This window comes from Vombatus ursinus, unplaced genomic scaffold (genome assembly GCF_900497805.2).
Source record: "Vombatus ursinus unplaced genomic scaffold, bare-nosed wombat genome assembly UNPS02014768.1, whole genome shotgun sequence".
In the NCBI taxonomy this organism is placed as follows: Eukaryota; Metazoa; Chordata; class Mammalia; order Diprotodontia; family Vombatidae; genus Vombatus; species Vombatus ursinus.
The window spans coordinates 7,562,640-7,575,795 of NW_020954546.1; the positions used below are offsets into that span (position 1 = coordinate 7,562,640).

A 13,156-nucleotide genomic window follows, 5' to 3' on the forward strand; every position below is an offset into this window, starting at 1 on the left:
TTATCTATCCTGTCTCTCTGTATCTATCTGTCTGTCTGTCTATCTATCTATCTATAGTTAAGTCTCATCTATATTAATAGGCCTTTATCCACTCCTGACTTTCATGACTCACCTCCTCTCATTCCAGAAAGTCACACACAGGAATTAATTTATGGGTCTTAGCCAGAGCTATGTAAGTAAACAGGACTACCAATCCTTTCAGTTACTCTGACAAACTTGATTTGGGGCCCCAGGGAGGAAGCTAATGACTTGTAGTTACTTTGCTATTGTTTTCCGAAAACAATTTGACTTCCTTTCTGATAGCCTCCAAATTCCTTCAGTATGCATTAAGGAGCTGGGAGCCAGGGGAAGGGCTGAGCCCCAGCCAAAGCAGGGTGTACAATGCCATCTGGGTAAGATCACTTTTATGTTCCAAGCTCTACAGTGTCCTAAAGGAATGAAGGGCAGGCAGATGTGGGGGCATGACAGATCTGGCCTGGGGGCTATGGGGAGTTACTCACTTCCAAATCTTGGGGACTTAGGCTCAGAGGACAAAGCAAACAGAAAGGTTGGTCTTGACCCAGGGAGTCTGTCAATATTAACTTGTATCTTATTTGGAATCCAGCCTGTGATGTGATTGGGTTCAGGTGGGGATGGGGAATCACCACCTTCTTATCCCTGCCCGCCACCAAACATGCCCTTCAGGGTGAACCCTATTGTCCCACATTGTGCCCACTCCTAGAGAGGAACCTCAATAGTGGATAATCTCCTAGCCCTGATTGACTCTATGGATGCCTTCAGCGGACCCATTAGAATGTAAGTTCATTGTGAGTTGGAATAAGAATTGTTTCATTCTTTGTACTTGTATCCCCAGGGCCCACTGACTTCAGTTCCTGGAACACAGTAGGTGCCAAATAAATATTTATGGGGCAGCTAAATGGTGCAATGGATAGAGCACTGGTCCTGGGGTAAAAAAGACCAGAAATACCAGAGAGTTCAAATCTGACCTCAGACATTTACTAGCTGTATGACCCTGGGCAAGTCACTTAACCCCTGTCTATAACTGGAGAAGGAAATAGCAAACCACTCCAGTACCTTTGCCAAGAAAACCCCACAAACAGTTGGTCCGTGGGGGTCACTAAGGGTGGGACATGATTGAACAACAGTAAATAAGCTTTTGCTGGTTGATTGGCGAGAGTTATACTATATAGCCTTTCTTATCATGTACTTGATGCTCACAGGGACTCTGTTGGTTTGGTCCACTTCCACCCTGGTCCTGGGGTAGTGGTAGGGGAATGGTGACCACTACGTCCCAGGTACCCAACTCAGGTAGGGTCAGACCAACATCTGTAGAATGGCCCCATTAGAGGCTCCACTCAAGTATGTTCCTGAGAATATTGATTTCTGGATAGGAGTTTGGAAGAGCTCAGAGTTGGGTGCTTTTGAGAACAAAGGAAATAAAAGTATTATTGCCATACAGGCAAACCTAGGAACCATATTATAAACAGACAGTCAGCCAAATCAGTGGAAGGGGTTCACAACTTTATAACAGGACTTGGTCTAGTCATAGTGTATTAATGATGTTATTGTGAAATGACATTGGTTGGAACAACTTGATGAAGGTTTTATCTTGACAACAACCTGTTGAAATATTACTTGTTGTTCAGTCGTTTCAGTCATGTCTGCCTCATCATAATCTCCTTTGGGGTTTTCTTGGCAAAGATACTGGAATGTGTTGCAATTTCCTTTTCTAGCTCATTTTACAGATGAGGAAACTGAGGCAAACAAGGTTAAGTGACTTGCTCAGGTCACACAGCTAGGAAGTATCTGAGGCTGGATTTGAACTCATGATGGTATATTCCTGATTCCAAGCCTATTTACTATCTACTGTGTAGCTGAAATATTACTATAATACCTATTTTTGCAGAAGAGGGAAAAGGCACAAAATGGTGAAGGATCCCAAGGGTCCTTTCTAGCTCTAAATCTATGACTCGCTCAAGGTGATCCAATAGTGGTAGACCTAGTTCTTGAACCCAGGTATCCATAAATCCTAACCTAGTGAGTGGTCTTGCCAATTAATGACTCCAATCCAAAGAACAGCCCACTTCACTTAACCCTGTTTGCCTCAGTTTCCTCATCTATAAAATAAGGTGGAGAAGGAAATGGTGAACCACTCCAGTATCTTTGCCAAAAAAACTCTAAATGGAGTCACAAAGAGTTGGACACAACTGATCAACTAAACAATAATGACAGCAACCACTTGCCCTCCCAAAAAACTGGGGGCAATTCAAACTTATTATTTCTTCTTTTGAAAAGTAAGCAAGAAACTGTAACTTTTTTTGGCAAACTATTTCTTCTTTCATAACATAACTAATATGGAAATATGTCTTACATGATTGCACATATATAACCTATATCAAATTGCTTACCATCTTAGGAAGGGGGGAAGAAGGGGTGGGAAAAATTTGGAACTCAAAATTTTATAAAAAAATGAATGTTAAAAATTGTCTTTATGTGTAATTGGAAAAAATAAAATACTACTAAAAATGTAAAAAAAAAAAAGTCAGCAGGGTTGTATCATTTTTGTGAGGAGAAAGGTGGTAACTCCAACCGTCTACAGTAATCTCCCATTCCTGAATGGAGAGATCAGGAATGCCTTAGCCAAGGTCTTATAGTGTGCATGGAGGTTGAACTGCCATCCTGTGTGTTCCTCTGGAAAAGGTCTTGAAGAATGTCATAAGATGAGCTCTGCTGACCTATGTCTCAAGAGCCTGATTGTGTTAAAGATGTTGGCTCAGTCAAATCAGATCTGAGTAGCCTGGTCCAGCACAATGCCATTGGAAAAAGAATCAGGCCTTGGGTGATTATCCTTCCCATCGTCCCGGACCCATTTTGCTTGCTAAGGTTGCCTTCCTAGGGACTCAGCTCAAATCTTTCCCCAAAGAGTCCTGAGTCAGGAGGACCCAGGAGATTCTGTGTGCCTTCAGTCTCCCCAAGCAGACCTCTGAAACTTTGTCTTCAGCACCCAGACAAAGTGAAAGGGTCATGGGATCACTCAGAATACCAGGGGCAACGTGGGCTGTTCCTTTCATTTTCCGTTTCTTGGAACAGGGTGTTCTGGCAAAGAGAGACTTGTCTAATTTAGCCAGTATCTGAAAGGGAAAAGATTTAAGAGGGGACTGCTTAAGCCTGCAGTGTCTATGTCTTTACTTACAATGGGGTGCCGAACTGCACTGGCTGAAAAGCATGACCTCAGCTGGCTAATTGAGGCTCCAATTACCCAATATGCCCTCCCAATGAGTCACTGGGGATTCACTGCTCTTGCAATTAGACCACAGGAGGACTTACCTGCAAGCTGCATGGCTGAGAAGGCATGAGGGGAGATGGCCCTTTTAACATCTGGACCCAAGTGTCTTGGGAAGGAAAATGAGAAACCAGAGATTCTTAGGATGGAACAGATTTTAAAAGGTCTCCTAAGTCATCCCTGTACTTCTAGGGAAGACTATGCCGCAGGTATTGTGGACAGAGGAGTGTGTTGCAGCCCAGATTTCTTTAAAGAGTTTGAGGGAGATTGTATTACTTTCTAGGGTAACCCATGTTACTACTTAACAAGCTCCTCAGTCAGAAAACTCTTTCTCGTGCCTAATAGAAATCTCTCCTGCCACAGTTTGATTCAGTCCAACCTAAAGGAAGAGACATTTATGAAGCACCTACCCAGAGGTAGCTGTGCTAAGTACAGTCAGGAGACACATGATTTAAAGAAGATGCTCCTGTCTCCATATGGCTTAAAGTCCAGAAGGAGGATGAGATGGACAAAATTTCTGTACTACAAGTTAGAGACAGATTAAGTTGGAAAGAAAAATGAAATAGAGTGGCATGAGACATTTAAGGAAAGAGATTGCTTCTACCTGCAGTAATCAGAGAAAATGTGATGGAGGGGCTAGCCCTTGAGGGAATATTTGAACAGGTAGAAATGGGGTAAAGATTTGAAGGTGAATATAAAGGGGAGTCTGGCCAAAGCATGGGTTTTGTCTCCCCAACAGGAAGCATGTGACACTTGTAGACAAGGGGCCATGTCAAATCCTTATTTGGTCCCATGTAGAACCTAGCATGGTGCTCGAATCACAGTGGGCACTCAATAAACGCTTGATCTATTGGTTGATATACCAACAGTCTAACGTCTGACTCTGATTCAGCTAGGTTCCAATTAGTGTGAAAAAGGAATTCCCCTTGAATAGGTTGCATTATTTGAATTCCCACTCCATATTTCTATTGGGCTGGAGCCATTTGTCATATTTTGCATAATTATGCAAATTGTGAATTTGAAATTGAATTTTGAATTTGAATTCAAACTTTGAATAGTGCTGACTTGAACACATGTGGTGCTCTAAGGGACTGATTGTTTGCACTGATCAGGACTTAGATACATTTCACTGTGTTGTAGAAGCACCCTAGCTTCTGGAAGGCTGCGCTAGTGGAGACCAAGCTCTGACAGGAAGGTCCTGCCAACCAGGTGACAAAGAGGAAGAGGAAGCATTCAGGAAAGTGAAGCACAGCTAGGGCTTTTCCCAAAATGGTGGTCCTGGGAGGGAGTCGCCAGTGAGGAGAGCAGGGCCCCAGGGCAGAGTTTTCTCAGAATGGCAATGTGACAGGCTAGAAGAAGGAGGGTTTCACGGGGAGTCCACAGGTAAAAGTTCTCCTTAGCCTTTTAAGACTGTGTAAATCCAAAACTGAATGCCTCATTCTTAGGACCCAACCTATGCTGAGTATCAAGGGTAGAGGGTGAAGGAGGGAATAAGTCAATGAAAGGAAAACAGACATTTTCTAAGGGCTATAGTTTGGACCGTGTGGCTACATACAACTCCGATATCACTAAGAAAATGCCCTGAGATTCCCAGAACGAAAATTTTCTTACATTTGTCAATGTCCTCATTTCAGCCTTGGAAGGAAATAGGCTAAGAATAAACCAGACTATCGGTGGCTGAGCAAAAGCAACCTTGCTCTGGGTCCTGAACAAGATGCCCATCTTAAGTAGAGTGTGGTAACTGGATAGCAGCTTGGCTCTCAAGGGCTGGCATGATTCAGGGACCGCAAAACTAGACCAGGAAACCATATGACTAAGTTTTATTCCTAGCTCTGTACCAAGTTACATCAATTTATTTGTCCCTCCATTTCTCAATCTACCAGATGAGATTGGTCATGCTTGTTCCTGATTTTACTCTCTCTTTGGACATATTGGTGTTCAGTCGTATCATTCTTATCTGACTCATGATCCCATCTAAGGTTTTCTTGGCAAACATGCTGGGGTGGTTTGCCATTTCCTTCTCCAGCTCATTTTACAGATGAGGAAATTGAGGCAAACAGGGTTAAGTGACATGCTCGGGGTCACACAGCTAGTATGTGTCTGAGACCAAATTTGAGCTCAGGTCTTCCTAACTTCAGGCCCTGCAGGCACTCTATCTATTGTGCTACCAACCTGCCCACGTAGAGGAATCTTGTTTTTTAGATTTTCTGGCATTGACTACTCCCTAAATCTACAATCTCATGCATTGGCAGCTCAGCCACCCAGCATTTACAGTTCCATTTCAAAGCCTTCCTACCACTGGGGCTACCTGATTGTTAAAGGTACTGGGGATACTTGCATGGGTCCATGGGCCCTGAAATTAGTGTATAGGATGACCATTATAGAAAAGAAGCACAAAGTGACATGTTATGAGTTATGAGTTAAGAGGATTTGAGTTTAAATCTAGCCTCCGGTGTTTACCAGCTGTGTGACCCTGGGCAAGTCACTTGGCCTCTGTCTGCTTCAGTTTCCTCAACTATAAAATGAGATTAATAGCAGCACCTACCTTGTAGGGTTGTTGTAAATACCGAATGAGATACTATTTGTAAGGTGCTTAGCACAGGGCCTAGCACATAGTAGGTGTTTAATAAATATTGGTTTACTTCCCTTGTTCCCCCAGGCAAATCACAAAAAAGCTATGATTCACAGAAGGTGCTGATCTGGATTGATAGAGGGAGTTTTCTTACCACATACTCCCTAAACCAATGAAATCATAGATCTGTTTTTTTTTAATGATCATATTAACATTTTTGTACCCATGCTATCCTATTGTCTTATATTAAGTCCACAATCCACTAAGATCTCCAGATCTTTTCACTCAAACTGCTATTGAGCTATGTCTTTCCCATCTTGTACGTGTGCAGCTTTTTTTTTTTTTAAACTCATGGAAGACTTCGGATTGTCCCTCTACACTTCCACCCTCAAAATGCCAAGTCATAACTCCAGGCCCAAAGCTCTATCTGACCACTTCGCTGACTCAGGGCCTGGGGGCACTGTGAGGTTAAATGACTTAGCCAGCATCACACATCCATTAGAATGTAAACTCTTCAAAGGCAGGGACTATTTTTGCCTCTATATCCTCAGCCTATATCCCAGTGCCTGACACATATTAAATAGGGGTTCTTAATATTTTTGTGTCTGAATCACCCTGGTGAAGTCTATGAACCCTATTTAGAATAATTTTTAAGTGCATAAAATAAAATATGTAGGATTGCAAAGAAACCATTATGTTGAAGATCAATTATCAAAATATTTTTTAAAGTAAGTTTACATATGACGGCAGTAACCAGCACGGGTCATCAGAGCAGGTCTTGAACTGAGGTCTTCCTGACTCCAAAGCAGCTCTCTGTCCAACACACCACACTGCCCCTCAGTGCAGCCTTGGGCCACATAAATAAAAGCCTAGTCTCTAGTAGCAAAACAGTACCACATACCTGTTGTATGTACTCTGCCCTATGTGGATCACAGGTGGAACATGCTGGCATTCTGGGTTCGGCTCTGGGAGCCACATTTTAGGAAGAACGTTGATAAATGAAGGATGATTCAGGAGAAGAGAAGAGCTAATGGGACAACTCTCTCTCCTCCCTGCAGACCAGGAGGCCGGGAGGGCAGAATGTGCTCCCTGTATGTTGTCAGATGAAGTCACTCTATCCGATGGATTTGTTCCATGGTTTTTCTTTATTACAAAGGAAGGCTCAATTCCAGTGGTGTGGGAGGAGTGGGTAAATCCAGTAAAAATATAAGGAATCAATAATGCTTTTTTATTAATTAAAAAGGTGGAGAGTACACAAGAGTATAACTGTATAGGGGAAGCAGGATAAAAGAAGTCATCAGAGAGATGTATGTCCAGAAAAGAAAGTGGACTGGGAAGTATGGAGACTGAGGGATAACTGATGGGCAGTCCGTATGTGTCCCATGGTATCTAGGCAATGTCAAATGAATCAGGGGAAGGCCACTGGCAAGTTGGATGCATACCTGTTGAGGATTCACAGGAAAGCATGGTCTCAAGTATGAAGTAGATGCTAGCTGTACTGTTGGAGGGACTATTCACTTTGATGAGATTAGAATTCCATCCAAAGTATCAGATTATTAGATAAACAGAAGCAATTCCAGAAGCAGGTGACCCTAATGGTGTGGGGGTTAGGAACCATTCTATACTCTGATATGAGTTGGACTAGAACACCATTGAGGGCTCTCCCAACTCTGAGATTCTATAGGGAGCAGAAATAATAATAATAGCATTTATATAACACTTTAAGGTTTGCAAAGCACTTTCCATACAAATTTATTGTTTGGTTATTTCAGTTGTCTGACTTTTTATGACCCCATTTGGGGTTTTCTTGGCAAAGATATTAGAGTGGTTTACTATTTCCTTCTCCAGCTTATTTTACAGATGAGAAACTGAGGCGAGCAGGGTGAAGGGACTTGCCCAAGGTCACACAGCTAGGAAATGTCTGAGGCCAGATTTGAACTTAGGAAGATGAGTCTTCCTGACTCCAGGCCTGGCACTCTATCCTCTGTGCCACCTAGCTGACCTTTACATACATATATTATTCCATTTTATTTTCACAATAACCCTGACGATTTACTGCACCACCTAGCTGCCTCAGAAATAGTCATACTTAACATATATGTGTACCTATATACATATATACATACATATGCACACATACGACCTTACAATTTTTTCAAGGGAGGCAGCCATGTAAGCAGGACTATAAATTGTACCAATTGACAGTCTGGACTGAATTCTCTTACAGAAGAGTGGTCCATCAGAAGAAAGCAAAACAAAAACAGGCAAAGTTTTCTGAGCAAAATGAGATGAGAATGAAATCACCGGGTTTGGAAAACCCTGGATTCTGCCATCATCGACACATTTATTTTTGCTTGTTCGGTCATGTCTTTTCTTTCTCAGCTCCTCAGTTTACCCAGATGTGAATAATGACCACTAGAATCTCGTATATGCTTGCCAAGTCCATGAAGTGGCAAGCTGCATGGCGAGCATGTAGTGAAGAGTATGCACACCTTAGGAAAGATCGCTGGATTGGGAGTTAGGACACCTTGCTTTGCCACTCACTACGGAACTTTGGTTAAGACCCATCACTCCTTTGTGCCTCTGCTCCTTCATCTGTAGTAGGATGAGGCTAGACTAACTGCCCTCTAACATTTTTAGAGTTCTATGGATCCTTGGTGACTGGCTTACTTCATTTCAATTTGTTAATCACAACAGAACCGATTGATGACATGCATCAAATTATTGATCCATCTATGATCAGTGATTCGATCAAGGAACTAGAAATGCAGTGGGGAAGGAAGGAGAGAAAGATCTCTCAGTAACTTAAATCTAGTTCCATTTTTAGGGGCAATTGACCCTGACTGGTGTCTTCCTTGGTATATGGAGGCTTAGAAAGGCCCCCTACCTTTCTCTCGGAAAATTAACATTCAATGACCAGCTGATTTTAGGCATACATTTGTTGATCCAGTGCCTGGCACACAATAAACACTTTTAAGAAATGTTTTGTTGACTGATTTATTTCATTGACAGCTTCTTCTGTGTCCTTCTCGGCACCTAGCCTGGAGTTTTTCACATAGTAGGTGCCTACTAACAACTGCATGTTGAAAGAATGTGTCATTTTCACAATTTGACAGGAGCAAGGCTAGGAGGGAGATCTTGGGGAGCTTCTAATATTCTTCAGGTATACTTGGGGGTTCTGGAGTAAAAGGAACTAGAGGAAGTCTTAGCCTATGGGGCTCCAGGAAAGCCTTGCCCATGCGGTAAGGGAGGCGTGCACTCAGCTCACACACAGAGCTGTGAGCTCCAAGGACTCAGGGAGACCAGCTGTCAGAGGCGGGTTCTATCTCCTTCTGGGGAGATTGCAAGGAGGAGAAACTAGAAGGGGGGGGGGAATAACTTTTTAAATGAGAAAAGTTCCAGAGAGAGAAGGATAGAGAGAGAGAGAGAGAGAAGGAGAGAGAGACAGAGAGAAGGAGGGAGAGACAGAGAGGAAAAGGGTGGGAGGAGGAAGAGTAGGAAAAAGTGGGAGGAGGGAGAGAGACAGACAGATTAAAAGAGAGGGTCAAAGAGGAATAACAGACAGGAAAAAGAACAAAGACCAATTAAAAGCCGGGAAAGAGCTTTTGAGAGGGAAGAAAAAAAATTTTTTAAGAAAACGAAAAGTTGAAGAGAACGCAAACCAGGTAAGAACAACATTGGCTTGGGGGGACAAGAATTATGAGACATGGGCCAGCGGTGAGAGAAGTCAATTTCCAAGCTGGGTAGGATTATAAGTGTTCCTGTTACCCATTAAAAAAAAATGTTCTGTCACTACTGCTATGCCTAGTTGATTATTACTCTTGGTAAATATAAAGGGGAAAGGTTGGGTGGACCAATGGAGGAATTAACCTTTACTATTTTAAAGAGCTCTAGACACTCGGAGTTAAAGCCTACCTCTGACAGATGAGAAGGCAAAAGAGAGGCATCTGAGAAACAGGTTACGATTCAGGTCCAGGCAGTTTGAAGCTGAGCTGGAGAGTTCCCTTAAAAAAACGAAAAGTCGAGTGTGTTTTACAACGTTTCCTCTAGGCATGGAATCTTTTTTGAAATGCCTTCCAGAGTGTCTATGGAAGTGTTTTGGTTTTTTTCCCCCCTAAGGCATGTTGGATGGTTTAAAAATATTCCCTGCTTCGTTTCCTGCAGTGTATCATGTCCCTGCTGAGCCGCAGCGGCGTGTGAGAAATCAAACCTGCCGTATAGCTGCTAGTGGGAAAGAGACAGAGTGGAACACAGGCGGAGGAAGCATAAAGTAGCCCCTATTGAAAGTTTCCTTTTCAATTGTGTGCCGTCTAATGCAGGAGGATCTTGGAGCCCATGCCCTGTCCCTGAACTTCCTCCCATTGGCGTATAGCCCCAAACTTGGCTATGTACCAATAACAAAGTGAGCTTGGCACCAGGTTTCCTGACGCTCCTAAGACTTTACCAGGAATTTTAAAGAATTTAGGGTTTCTGAATATCTGTGTAACTAAGCACAAATCAGTTCTCTTCAGAACTCAGTTTCCTCCTCTGTAAAATGAGTTAAGTTGCCTAAGTCACCTCTAAATTCCTTTCCAATTCTGACATCCTATGATTCTGTGATTCTTGAGTCTTAAGCTTCAGTAGTGACCTAAGTTCTGCTCCCAGCTCCTCTACTAATTGTGTGGCTTTTTGACAAGTCACTTTCCCTCTTTGACCTCTGATCCTTCATCTGTAAGACAAGGAGGATGGACAAAATACCCTCAAAAGTCCCTTCCAGTTCCGACATTCTGTGATTTTTGGTTCAGGGTTCTCAGTATGTGATGTGGGTTCTGAGTCTGGCTCTTCTAATAACTAGGGCTTTGGACATGTTATTTTCTTTCTCTGATCTCAGTTTCCTGATTTGTAAGTTGAGAAGGTTAGACTAGATGACCTCTAAGCTGCCCTCAGGCTCTAACATTGTGTGATTCTTGAGTCTTTGCCCTCAGAATGTGGCAGGGGCTATGATTACTGGGCAAAGGATGGTACTAGGTGTAACCTATGGTATAGCACAGTGGAGAGAGAGAAGGTCCAGAACCAGAGGACCTGGGTTTAAATCTCATCTCTACGCTTAGTTCCTGTGTGACTTGGGACAAGCACTTAACTTCCCAAGGTCTCAGTTTCCTCAACTACAAAATGATGGAATTGGACTAAGTGGTCCTTGAAATCCCTTCCAGCTCTCTATGTGTGACCCTGTCCTGGGAGTTTATGAGTTAAAGAAAAAAAAAATACATGAAGCAAATAGTTTTGTCCCTCAGTGGTGTTTGTTTCTCATCTACTCTGGCACTTGGGATCCATTCCGGGGTTTGAAATTCATGAGCAGGAGTATACTTCTAAGAAGAGCCCTTTCGGAGCAGATACAAGGATCTGGTCATGGCAGAAGGTCCCTGAGTTTATACATTAGAACAGAGCGCATCTATAGCCCAGCTTCTGAGAGGCAAGATCCTCTAAAAACCTAATGGCTGCATGACAAAATTAATGTAGTGATCCTGCCTCTGGGCGGGGGATTTGGGGGATCCAACTTTGTCTATTTCTTCTCCACCAATAGGGTGGATGAAATCCAGCTGATTCAGCCAAAGATTTTCTCATATATGTATAGATAGACACGCACATGCACACACACACATATGAGAGAGAGAGAGAGAGAGTTGTTTAGTCATTTTTCCAGTCATGTCTGACTCTTCATGACTCCTTTTGGTGTTTTCTTGGCAAAGAAACTGGAGTGGTTTGTCATTTCCTTCTCCAGCTCATTTTACAGATGAGGAAACTGAGGCAAACAGGGTGAAGTGACTTGCCCAGGGTCACACAGCTAGTAAGTGGCTGAGGTTGGATTTGAACTCAGGAAGAGTCCTCCTGACTCCAAGCCTGGCATTCCATCCACTGAGCCTCCTAGATGCCTAGATAGATAGATAGATATATCTATTATGTAAACAAATCCATATATAAATCAAATATATACATATATGTGTGTATATATCTACATCTATAATAGCCAAATTGTTTTACTTTGTTTTTTTGTTTTTGTCTTTTTAAAATCATGGAACCTACATGTTGACAGATGGCCAGATCTATCCACTCATTGAGGATGTTGTAGAGGCTGTCTTCCTGTTCGGGCACACAGTAGGTAGGACTCTGGGGGAGCCCTTGACTTCTTTTCTAGCTATGAAATTTGGAGATTCCATGAATATCCAACCAGAGATTAAGAAGACTGACAGCTCCCCTTTTCTCCCTGTGCTCTTGATGCTCCTAAAGAGAGCCTTTGTCAGACCAGTCTTTCATAGCCAGGTGTGTATGTTCACCACTTTTCCAACCAGCGGCGGTTATCCCCCTTCAAGTGTCTCTAAGTAAGAATGACTCAATGTAGGGTTTGAGGTCAATGTTTTTTTGTCTGATCAATCAAAGGAAAAAAACACTATGTCAGCAGGGTGAAATCTATTCTGAGACAATTGCTTAGTAGTAGGTTGAAAGCAAACAATGTTCTTTGGGACAGTCACTCCAGCCCTTTCACTTTCCTTAAAACTATTTTTAGGCAAAAAAGGATAATCATTGATAAGCAATGACTAGAACTGTTCAGTATTTATCTTGGGGAAAAGAAACCTTGGGGGTAGGGGGACATGATCCTTTTTTTTTTTTTAATATTTGATAGTCATATGAATGATGGATCACACTTGTTTAACCTCAGAGGGCAGAACCAGGACCAATGAGTAGAAGTTAAAGGGAGATCGATTTTAGCACAATGTAAGGGGTAGGGGGGGAAATCCTATCAGAGCTGTCCAAAAATGCATTAGTATGCTTTGATGATAGTGAGTACCCTGTCACTGGAAGTCTTCAAGTAGACTTGGATGACTGCTTGTCAGGGATGTCATAGGCAAAAATCATACTTTGCGTAAAGTTTGGACTTGGTGACTTCTGAGATCCCTTCCAATTCTGCAGTTCTATGATTCAATATACATTGCTATCTCTCTTATTCGGGAAATTGATTAAATGTTCTAATTAATTAAATATTCAGATTAATTGAAAGCTCTACACTTTACATACCATGTGGGACAATCAGACTAGACAACTTGTTGATCTCTGAACATGCCCTGAAGTTTCCCACCACGATGCCTTTGCTCAAGCTGTACCCTCTGCCTTAAATGTTCTTTCTTCCCTCCCAACTCTACCAATAAAATTCCTACCCCTCTTATTAGGTCCACAAGTATCAGTTCCTCACTGGGAGGGATCTCTCTCTCCTTTGAATTTCCATGGCAAGTTGTATCTCTCTCATTATTGCATTTTCACATTCT

At 42.5% G+C, this 13,156-nt stretch overlaps 1 protein-coding gene across 3 annotated transcripts in view; it reads left to right on the top strand.

Moving 5' to 3' along the window:
• The first annotated feature begins 9,355 nt into the window (after positions 1-9,355).
• Positions 9,356-13,156, top strand: part of LOC114043130 (gap junction alpha-5 protein-like) — a 34,832-nt gene continuing 31,031 nt past the window's right edge. Inside the window, exons 1-2 of one of the 3 annotated variants that reach the window (XM_027862092.1) lie at positions 9,356-9,520; positions 11,929-11,994. The gene's annotated coding sequence lies outside the window, so the exon portion shown is untranslated. Of the gene's footprint in view, positions 9,521-11,928; positions 11,995-12,080; positions 12,156-13,156 lie in introns of those variants that run through there. The other 2 variants (XM_027862091.1, XM_027862094.1) reach the window with 2 other exon arrangements.